Source organism: Colias philodice, chromosome 30 (genome assembly GCF_061535455.1).
Source record: "Colias philodice isolate Cphi_HAF_F1 chromosome 30, ilColPhil1 Martin Lab GWU primary, whole genome shotgun sequence".
Lineage (NCBI taxonomy): Eukaryota > Metazoa > Arthropoda > Insecta > Lepidoptera > Pieridae > Colias > Colias philodice.
This window is the reverse complement of record NC_143115.1, coordinates 4164716-4177082: the sequence shown is the minus strand read 5'-3', so window position 1 is coordinate 4177082 and position 12367 is coordinate 4164716. Positions and strand designations below refer to the sequence as shown.

Genomic DNA, 12367 nt, shown 5'->3' with positions numbered 1-12367 from the left:
AACAGCGAACAGCGAACAGCGAACAGCGAACAGCGAACAGCGAACAGCGAACAGCGAACAGCGAACAGCGAACAGCGAACAGCGAACAGCGAACAGCGAACAGCGAACAGCGAACAGCGAACAGCGAACAGCGAACAGCGAACAGCGAACAGCTAACAGCGAACAGCGAACAGCGAACAGCGAACAGCGAACAGCGAACAGCGAACAGCGAACAGCGAACAGATCATTACTTATTTATTTATTTATTTTGGTAATCCAACAGCTTTACATTTAACAAGACCACTTTTTTGCTGATGAACTGAACAAATAGCCAATAAGGATTACAACATAATATCATTCTCAAGAATAGACTATAAACTAGTAACAATAATATTAATAAAAAACATAACATAATGAGTGTGTGTGTGTGTGTGTGTGTGTGTGTGAGAGTGTGTGTGTGTGTGCGTGTGCGTGTGCGTGCGTGTAGGTGTGTGCGTGTGTGCTAGTGCTTGTTTAAAAAACCATTTTTTTTACATATTTCATTAGCAAAGCGTTGTTTAGAGAGTAGGAAAATGTCAGCACTTGTGTACTCTGCGTTGTATACACGCATAATGCGATTTAACACACCGTTTCGTGCATAATTAGTATTAACTTTAGGGATGTAAAATAAGTTAGTCTGACGCGTACGAAAACCTGGTACATTCAATTGCATCGATTCAAGCAATTCTGAGCAGTCAATGTGGTTATTCCATAATGCGTGAAGTAACATTAGATCACTTCGTTTACGTCGTATTTCTAGCGGTTCTATTTCGTAGCGGACACAAGCTTCATCATAGCTGTCAAAATAAGTAAAGTTTTTAAAGCTTAAAAACCTGAGAAACCTTTTTTGTATTGATTCTATTCTATCTATGTATACGGCGTAGCTGGGAGACCAAATACTCGACGTGTAGTCGAGTATGCTTCGAATATAGGCCGAATATAGAGATTTTATACAATTTATGCTGTTAAAATCTTTACATGATCGCTTTATGAAACCAAGTTGTTTATAGGCTTTATTTACAATGATGTCAATATGTTCCGACGTAATCAATTTTGAATCTAGCGATACGCCTAGATCACGTACACAGTTCACTTCTTTTATCAAAACATCGTTTATTTTATATTCAAATTTTATTGGATATTTTTTCCTACTAAAAGTGATTTTTTGGCATTTATTAACATTTACACTTATACGATTCTTAATATAATATGCTGCCAGTCTATCTAAGTCACTTTGAATTAGGCGGCAGTGTTCGACGGATTCAATTCCGTAGTAAATTTTTTTATCATCGGCGTACATTAAGTAGCGCACGTGTTGTATGCAGGTAAATATGTCAAATAAGTAGGCATTGTACAGCAATGGCCCGAGAATAGATCCTTGGGGTACCCCAGATACTATGCCCACAAAGTCCCTCCTAGCAGAACCCAAAACTACCGCCTGTGTTCTGTTTACTATGTAAGAACAAATCCATCTGTGTAGGTCACCTCTTATACCAAGTGCGTAAAGTTTATTTTGAAGAATAATGTGATCGACATGATCGAAAGCTTTTTCAAAGTCCGTGTAGATTACGTCTACTTGCCGTCCATTGTTCATTTCATCAAAAGTATAATTAATTAAAACGGATAAGTTAGTGACAGTGGAACGTTTTTTCATAAAGCCATGCTGCTGAGGTGGTATAAATTTATAGACAAGTGGTGAGATGCGTTTATGAATAACGATCTCGAAAATTTTACCTAACGAATTCAGGATAGATATGGGCCTGTAGTTTACAATCTGGTTTCTTGGTCCACTCTTAGTGCAGGTCCACACTGCGAGCCTAGCGCGGTTGCGACGGCGGGCGCGAAATATCAAACGTATGAAACGCGCCTTTGTCCACATTGAAATGACTATGGCGGAAGCCTAGTGCGACGGTAATGAGCGAGCCAGCGCGCGTAGTTTTCAAACTCTCCTATCCGCGCGTTCTGGCCACACTACGGGCCCAGTCAGCAAGCGACCCAATGCGCGGACGGCGGGGGTATCAAACCAGTTCGGTCTTGTCGCTCGACTTCTTATATTATATCCTTTATTGTTTTTCGTAAAATAGCGGTAAATACTTAATTGTTGAAGTGAAACTTCTTTATTTATAAGTGCGATTCAATCTAAAACACTTATATACACCACAGTAATTTTGTAGGGTATAATCTCAATTCTTCATATAAGATTCACCCGTTATTCCTCTGTTTTATTTATTTCGTGTACAACTTCTATAATGATCTCATCTCAAAATCGGACTGTCCAGTAAAAATAGCAAATCGTCCAAAGTTTGCAACACCCGAAAAACGTCGAACCGCTACTTGAGCTCGCGCGTCGGTGTGGCCACCGCGAGCGCCCGCTCGTCGCGCCCGCCTAGGCCGCCGCCACCGCGCATTCAGTGTGGACGCACACTTATGTATTGGAACTATAAGTGCCTCTTTCCACTTGGCAGGAAACTCTCCATACTGGTTGACAGACAAATTAAAAATAATAGACAAGGGAAAGCATAAAGAATCAGCACATTTTTTTAAGAACACTGGGGGTATTCCATCACTACCAGCGCCTTTATTTGTTTTGAGACTTTTTAAAATATGTTTAATTTCAGTTGCGTCTATTTTAATTTGAGAAATCAATTCATTGTTCAAGCAAGACGATGGAAGGAGGTAATTTTCATATGAGTTAGCAGGGTTTTTAAAAACGCTTTCGAAATGCTGGCTAAAAGCAGAACATACTTCAGTCGCGTTGTTGTAGCTGCTATTCATATAGGTCATAGTATTGGGGTAACCTTTATTATTCTGTCTAAGTGATTTTATGTGCGTCCAGAAGCTTTATTACCTCGAATTCCTTTTTCTTTACATTTTTTTCTAATTACAATTATTTTTTTAATTTTTGATGTAGAAATTGCATTAATTTTCCCTATTATCCCAACTTTTATAATAACTAATATAATTTCTTGATTTTATTCATCATTATTTTTTATTATTATATTATTAATCGGATTATATAATGAATGATATCAAGAAATATTAAATTGAACTTATTAGGATTATAATAGTTTAAAAAAAACTTTTGATTTGCATTCAAAAAATATTATATAAATAATTTTTCTTAAATAAGAAGCAAATATTGCATTTAATTTCGACTTAAAAATTTGAGTAAAAACTCCTTATTTAAATAAATTAATTGAAACCAAAATAGAGGTATTTCACTGTTAAAGATATCTGGGGGCACGGTAGTGCCCCCGCCAAGACGAGCCAAGCGAAACGCACGGGCACTACCTACCTTTTCTCGAAGCGCTTCGACGTTTTTTTGAACCCTCATAACTTGGGTTTGGATTATGCTAGATCAACAAAATTTTCGGGATATATTGTCAATAGTGGACTTATTGAACATATTAAGTTTTAATTACATTAGCTTTTATACTTCAGATTTTATTTATATCTAAAAAACGCTAATTTCGTCACTGACTCACTGATGATCATCAAAATTCTTAAGGTATTTCCTAATGTCCTAGAAAGCTGAAATTTTGTATGTAAGCTAGTATTAGCACACAAACAACAAAAAAATTATAAAACTTGTAACTTTCATCTCCCAACCCCTGATAGGGGATGGGAGTTTGTATGAGACCTGTAGTCAAAATATGTGGCTTGGCCGTTCGTTACTACAAGAACTATTGTATAACACAAAAGTAATGAACGGTGAATTAATTTTTCACCTTACGCCGATGTGAATGTAGCGAAATGGCCAAGCCACATATTTTGACCAAGGTGTAGAGTTTGTGAAGTTAGGCCTTGTAGAGTTAGGGCGTGTAGTTTTAGAAGCTTGGCTCTACATGAGATCTGATAACTTTTTGACAGTGCGAGTCATATGGGCTCGTCTTGGCAACATTTTACATGAAAATGTTTTTGGTAGGATTTAAGTTTTCTACTAAGGTCATCTTCAAGAAATTGTCACTTGACAGAAAGCATCTTATATAATACTAGCTTACCGCCCGCGGCTTTGCCCGCTTTGTCTAAAACCTAATAAATTACATACTAAAACCTACGTCGAGAATCACTATATAGGTATTAAAAAAAATCCACATCAAAATCCGTTGCGTAGTTTTAAAGATTTAAGCTAAAAAGGGACTTAGGGACAGAGCAAGCGACTTTGTTTTATACTATGTAGTGAAGACTCATACATTTCAAAATACCTAAGCTCATACCTACTTGAAAAACGGCTACTAATACATTTTTTTTAAATAATAAATACAACAATAGGATAATGTTACTTTTTTTTTCATAATCATAATCTATACTAATATTATAAAGCTGAAGAGCTTCTTTGTTTGTTTGTCTCAGGAACTACTGGTCCGATTTGAAACATTATTTCGGTGTTAGATAGCCCATTTATCGAGGAAGGTTATAGGCTATATATCATCACCCTAAGACGAACCAGGAGCGGAGCAATGCGGGAGCACAGGCCACCGCTAATAAAGGTATTATGGGAGGATTTTTTAAAAGAAATAGAGTGGATTACTCTATCTCAAATGTAGTGATGCCAAAGCAAACAAAGCCATATTTTACAACTAGTTTCAAAGCAAATAATGTTTAAAATCAGTTAAAATGCATTCCAACAATTATGTTGTGTAAATGTTTACTTCAAGTTGGCAATTAGTCAATAATCGATATGGGCATTAACTTTGTGACGTCATGTGACCTACTCAAGTACCTAAATAATATGCTATGATATAGGAAAAATTAATATAGTCAAAAGTGTAAGGGAAGTTTTTAACCGACTGCCAAAAAAGCTTGTTTTTAGCGTGTGTAGATACTGTTCAATAGTATTTGCATAAAAGAGTAACCAACATACATACACGAAAGTTTGTGAGGATGGATGTCTATCGGCTATCCTCACAAACTTTCGCATTTATAATATTAGTAGGATAGGATAGGATAGAAGAGGATAGGATGTATTAAATTTTAAAGTGAAACTCAAACTTTTTGGTCTGTGTAGCGCATGTCGCGTGTATCGCGGCTGCCGAGTAGGTATACCTACTCGGCAGCCGACCGTCACGCGACATGCGCTACACAAAGCAGTGTTCGGAACCGTTCGATTTTCGAACAGTTTCACTTTTACCGTGGTTTCATAAAACCACACAACATTTTTTTTAACATAATCTTGAAATCGGTGCTTTATACAATTTTCCAATTTTCAGTAATTTCCTCGATGTTTTGAACTTTAAAAATAGTTGAAAACTACACTTATTTTGTATTGACTTGTTGACTTGTCTTGTTCTTGTTGTATTGTATTGACGTAGGCTTTATTTTTTCAGGTTTTACTACGAGTGGTGCCGGTGCGAGCGTCTAAATTCTTTCGGTGTTAGATAGCCCATTTATCGAGGAAGGATATAGGCTATATATCATCACGCTACGACCAACAGGAGTGGAGCCACGGGGGTGAAACCGCGGGAAGCAGTTAGTGGGAAATAAAAAGCTTGATTTCATATTGTTGTTTAAATTTAAGTGCACATTCCTAATTAGGTGAGATTTGACGTTTTACAAAGAATTTCAAAATAAAGGATGTAATGTACTTAAGGCTGTGTACGCGGTCCGTGCGCTGTTTGGCTCAAATATGTGATTTTTCAAACCAGATTGTCCATCAACCACTTATCTTACAAACATATGAATTACTAATAATTTTAGGAAATTTTATTGTCTATGTAGTTAGTTAAGAGTTTTTTTCAATTAATAAAGTATTTCTGAATACCATCAAGATAACTGATCCGATGATTACTTGATTTCACTTTTAGTGTCAATTTCGAAGCTAAAAATATCTGAAATTGCTGACAGATCTAACACACAATTATTTTTAACTAACTGCAAAAATCCTTATTAAAATAGTTAGTTAAAAGATTTTTTTATTTTGGACTCCTAACTTACGAAATTAAAATCCGAACAATGTGAATTTTTTTAGAAATTATAGTCGACAAAATTATTATTTTCACCAAGATATTTGACTTTATTGAATATAATTTATACATATTGCAATAAAAGAATGTCTTACTTATAAGATAAAATTTAAAAAATCAACTAAGGTACCTCTATTATTTTTCTACAATTTTTTTTAAAGTACTATAAAACACTGCGCGCGACCCGATTAACAGTGTGACCAGATTCAGTATTTTAATACTTTTTCAGTATATTTCATCGACTTTTCCGAACATCGGTATATTTTTAGGTATATTGCTGGAAGTCAGTATTTTTGGGTATATTTTGGTTGACGTTATGGCAACACCGTCGTGCGTGATCGTCTGAAAGTTGCGACAATGTTTGCGGAATTCCCCGGAACGCGAACATTGGGGACTTTTTCGGATTTATAAATGTTATCTATGAGCAAAGATGAGTAAGTTACAGATGTGACAAGAAAGACGGCCGTCGCCGGCGTTGTAGTATTGTAATACTACCTTTACAATTATCAATCAATACATAGTATAAATCAGAGTTGCAGAATGTATGTTCGCCTAAAACTTTACAACTGCTGGACCGATTTTAATGAGGTTTGCACCATTAGATAGAGCGTAATTTCCAGATTGCATACATTGAAATCCCTTGTATTTCATGAATATCAGTTTACCCGGATGAATTCGGGAAGGAATGCTAGTTTATCTATAATTTTCAAAACAAAGTCTAGTTTTTAAGTTTTCAGTTGGATGAATAGATAGTAGTAAAACATATAAGATATTTTATTACTAGTATAAAATCGTCTAATACGGTTCAAGTGAGATGATTGTCTCTTCTGCACTCGACTTAATATTTGAGGACTTTCTTTCGATAATTCGGGAATTTCCCCAAAATAGAAGATGGTTTTTGTCATCATATAAAATATAGAACGCGATTTTCGTTGTTTTTATTTACTTAGTTGCATTCATCAGGACAGCGTATCTAGTTTTCAGCAAAGTTATTTAGCGAAGTGGGAACAAATTCCGGAATTTTCTTTGTGGCTTTCACGTTATATATGGATGATGAGTTCACCGCATTTTGTAAAGCATGCAATGCGAATCTGCAAAGTAGATAAGCATCTATAAAACTAACATTTATTGTGAGGATGAATAATTAAAACGTGTTAAGAAAATCAGTATTTTTATTGGTATATCTGTCATATGTAAGTCGGTATATTTCAGTATTTTTTTGAGGTGCCTCGGTATTTTTGTAAAATTTAATCTGGTCACACTGCCGATTAAAATCAGTCGGCAGCGAGCCTTTCCAGAGAGAGGACATGTTGCTCGGCGCTCTCCTGTGGACCTATGCTGTTCATAGTAAAATGATAGCGCAAGCCGCGATCTATCGTAATAGATCGCGGAGTTTTTGACTTGCGTTAAATAGAATATGCGCTCTTAAGTATATTTTATTAATAGTAAGTGAATAAAAATTGTGGAAAATCTAGTCACTACATAGTATAAAACAAAGTCGCTTTCTCGGTTTCTATGTATGCTTAAATCTTTAAAACTACGCAACGGATTTCGATGCGGTATTTTTTTAATAGATAGAGTGATTCAAGAGGAAGGTGTTTGTATATAATTTATTAGGTTTTAGACAAAGCGGGCGAAGCCGCGGGCGGAAAGCTAGTAAATTAATGAAAATGTAAGGTAGAAATAAAAGTGTTTTTAATTTTGTAAGTATTTATAGTCCATATCAATCATATAGCTAATTATTATTAAATATATAGGTTATTAATAAAAAATATAATATATTCTATTTGACTGTTTGTCGTTAATAATTTTCCATACGGCTGAACCGGTTTTAATAAGACTCGTCTGACAGATACCTAATTTTATTAGAGTAATTTAATATGTTTTTTTTTGCAGAAATATAGGGTTGCCTAAAGCAAATATTATATTTTAATTTAATTTTGTGATATACACATCAGACATTTAGTTTAAAAATTAAAAACAATAATTTTTTAGATAGGTACTATTTATTAAGGTTTATCATGTACTAGCTTTCAGCACGCGGCTTCGCCCGCTTTGTCAAAAATTTAATAAATTATATACCTTCCTCTTGAATCACTCTATCTATTAAAAAACCGCATCAAAATCCGTTGCGTAGTTTTAAAGATTTAAGCATACAAAGGGACATAGGGACAGAGAAAGCGACTTTGTTTTATACTATGTAGTGAAGATGTAGTTATCTATTTAGTATTTACCTACGTATTTACTTCAAAAGAAAGAAAGCATTTTTTAATTTATTTTGTGTACAAATAACGACATATTTAACGTTTTCAAATAAAAACCCGCATAGTTCCCGTGCCCGTGGTATTTCCGGGATAAAACCTTTCCTATGTGTTAATCCAAGTTACCTTCTATATGTGTGCTAAATTTCATTGTAATCTGTTCAGTAGTATTTGCGTGAAAGAGTAACAAACACACATATACACATCCTCACAAACTTTCACATTTATAATATTAGTAGGATAAGATTGACTTATCCTAATCACATTCTATTATAAGAAGATTTAAATAGTTTTTTAACATTTTCACCTATAAAATATGTGTGATTATTGATGGATGTTTGTTACTCTATCACACATAAACAGCATAAGGGATCTGGATGAAATTTGGTACAGAGATAGATTATAGTCTGGATTAGAACATAGGAAACTTTTTGTCCGACTACCAGTACCTACCACACGAGTAAAACCGCGGGTTTATGCTAGTCTAAACTTATTATTTTAATTGATATCTTTTGTGATTGTTACAATTAAAGATGCAGCTATCTAATTGTAAAGGAATTTTTAATTAAGTTGCTTTTTGAGTTTATTGAAGTGAAACTTCTTTATCGGGGTTGGAAAAAAATTTAGTGTAACATTTTTTCGTTACGCGCCATCTTTTTCTTATCCCTACCACGCGTGATTCGACGTATTTCTGTAAAGTTGCATATAGTAAATTATTTTTTGAAAAATAAGGTGATAAAGAAGTTTTACTTCTTACGTGTGTACACTATTATAGTACACGCACACATTTTTTTTAATTCTTTACCAAGTAGGCTCTATTACATTTTCCGGGTCTGTCTTGCAGCTTCTTCTCTATATGTTAAAGGGTAGCAATAAAACGAGTGACTGTAAATTACAGTTCTAAGTGTCAAAATTAATTAATTTGGGTTATAGAATTACTAAGTGAGCGACTGACTTCGAGTGACGAGAAATCAACAGAACAGCAACTTACAAACATTAATTTGAGTTACTTAAAATACAAAATGAGCAGCTTCATAATATTTGAGCGACCTAATATTTGGTTGAGTGTCAACGTTACGTCCTGCATTTTTTTCAATATTTGGCAAATGTATTTTTTATACTGAGCGGCATTTTATCTTAAATGAAGTGTTTCGAATACATAAACCACTTTGAAAAATACACTAATGAGCAGAGTATAATGAGCTCACATTTAAAAAATAAAAATAATATGAAATAACTATTTGAAGAAACACTATTCTATTAGTTGAGCAATTTTATTATTGAAATATAAGGGTAATTAAATAAAACAATGAACTCCGTAAAAATAAAGTAATATGCATGCACGAAATGCGACCATTTTTGTTTGTTTTTTAAAAGCGATTCGCTTCTGGCACTCGCCGGCCGCTGCCGCGGCACGCTCGCTTTGCTCGCTCGGCTCGTGCGTTGTTTATTAAAGTCTAACCTAACCTAACCTAACTGTTTTCTATTGAAAAAACCATTCGCTTCTGGTATTCGCCGGCGCTACCGCGGCACTAACTTAAAATATTCTGAATTTTTAATGTTTTATGGACTCTCTAAGATATTTTATACGATCTGGCCAAATTTAATGTCGATGACCAAATCGACACAATAACGACGATCAAACTATGTTGGCCATTTCATGAAATGAGCAAATCTACGATATGGCCACGACACATACATATCTATTGAAAAATTCGGGACAGTCGCACGATCCTTTTTGCCAGTCGATTCGTCGCCCCGCCCCCATTCGAATTCGCGCGCATTTAAAAATCTGTAGTTTTCATTAAAAAAGCGTATCAAAATAAAAAACATAAGCCCTCAAATAGAATATCAGTAACCAATAATCATTAATAAAGCAGCTTACAAAACTTTGCTCAAAGTGAACTTTTTAGTAGTTCGCTAAGTATAACCTCGCTTAGAAAAATCGAATCTATCTTAATATTGAAGTTGCCCTCTCTGTATTTCCAGTCGCTCACTTAGTAATGAAGTCGCTCGGATAAAATTTTAATATCTGAAATGTATTTATCACAATCCACTTTTTGTAAGCTCGTTCTGGATTTTATTATAAATCAATATTCGTCGTCAGTTTAGTTAATTTTTCGCTTAGTCAAATTCATACCGCTCAAGTTATTAAAACAGTATGTCATCATCAGTCGCAAAGTTTTTTTTGTTCGCTCGTTTTATAATTCCCCTATGTTAAACTAGCCGCTCCGCGCGGTTTCACCCCCGTGGCTCCTCTCCTGTTAGTCGTAGCGTGATGGTATATAGCCTATAGCCTTCCTCGATAAATGAGCTATCTAATACCGAAAGAATTTTTCAAATCGGACCAGTAGTTCCCGAGATTAGCGCGTTCAAACAAACAAACAAACAAACAAACTCTTCAGCTTTATAATATTAGTATAGATAAATTATTTCTTGTGTCGACAACCCTACGTTATATATTAGTAAATATAATATTATATATTATATACTTATCAGTGGACAGTGTAACCTACATTGTTTATTAGTCTTGTAGACCGCGTTGGGATCGGCCATTCGTTATATAATAATATAATATATAATAAATAAATAGTTTGTGTGATTATGTGGTTTGTGGGGAGAGTTTTTACGTGAGTAAATAAAAAGTTTTTTTTTTATAAAAAAAATATTTTTTATTTATGTAAAAAAACTAAAAAAAAGTGTCTGTAAAATCATTAATGTGTAAATACTAATGTAAAAGTGAAGTCCCATGTCCCCTAGTGGGGTAAGGGGCCGATGCATTAAACATCTGTTTCACTGATCGATTTTCTTTAGGGACAAGTAGGTGATCAGCCTTCTGTGTCCTGCCAGACCAAGACATTTCTTTTTTTCTTCATCTCCACGGGGAATCGAACCCAGGACCCCTCGGTGTTACGCTCACGCGTCAACCACTGTACCGAGGAGGCGGTCAAAAATACTAGTGTGAGTAAATAAAAAATAAACAAAATATTTTAATTTTTATGTTTAAAACTTAAATAATAAAAAATCGTAATATTGATACTTGATGAATTTGGAGGAAATTTTTGGCAAATAAAAACATGATGTGAATTGTATCCCAATTGAATTTTCAACACATTTAAAACTTATATTGTAATCGAATTATAAATCCCACATTTAAGACAGATAACGTATAATTTTGAGGAACAAAAAAAAATGGGTGCGAAATATTAGGTTTTTTATTTATTTTCAAACATGTTAAAGTTAAAAGTAAGGCAAATAATTAAAAGTACTTTTTTATTCAACGTTCTGTGTGTGCGTTTGTTTTTTCACCAAAGCTCCTAAACGCCTGAACAGACGTAGTTAAAAAACCGGCCAAGTGCGAGTCCGTAATATCATACGGATTTTTTATCTATAATAGAAAATAATTTTTAATTTTTAGTACATATTTGTTGTTATAGCGGCAACGGAAATACATCATTTGTGAAAATTCCAGCTTTCTAGCTATCACGGTTTATGAGATACAGCCTGGAGACAGACAGACAGACAGCGGAGGCTTAGTAACAGGGTCTCGTTTTACCCTTTGGGTACGGAACCCTAAAAACGATCGTCTAACATATGTTTTTTATATTTTCGAGTTTTTAAATGTACCGCAAAAAATAGTTTTAAGTACATAATAATTTTTATTATGAATCAATTCGTATCGTTTTTTATGACATTTTTGTGTGCGATTTATAAAAAAAATAAGTAAAATAAATGGTTATAATCTTGTTATAATATTTATTATAAAACAACGAGCACATGTCAATATTTTTTTCTTATTATACAAATTTAATATTATAATTTATTTAATCAAAGCTTATTTTTAATAATTTATTGAGTCAAAAGATTTTAGCCTTTAATAAAACGAGTTTTGAATTTATTTGTATTTTAATTAAACAAAACATATCTATAATAACAGTGCATAGTAAGATACTGTATTAAAATCCTACTAATTTTGTTACTCTTTCACGGGTCTTTCTTTGAAAACGCGGGCGAATCCGCGGGCGGAAAGCTTCGCCCGCGTTTTCTTAGAAAAACCAGCATAGTTCCCGTTCCCGTGGGATTTCCGGGATAAAACCTATCCTATGTGTTAATCCAAGTTACCCT

At 34.2% G+C, this 12367-nt stretch overlaps 1 protein-coding gene across 2 annotated transcripts in view; it reads left to right on the top strand.

The window, feature by feature from the left end:
* Nucleotides 1-5372: 5372 nt before the first annotated feature.
* Nucleotides 5373-12367, top strand: part of LOC149475490 (scavenger receptor class B member 1-like) — an 89484-nt gene continuing 82489 nt past the window's right edge. The window contains exon 1 of one of the 2 annotated variants that reach the window (XM_089713380.1): nt 5373-5553. The gene's annotated coding sequence lies outside the window, so the exon portion shown is untranslated. Of the gene's footprint in view, nt 5554-10786; nt 10873-12367 lie in introns of those variants that run through there. The other variant, XM_089713378.1, reaches the window with a different exon arrangement.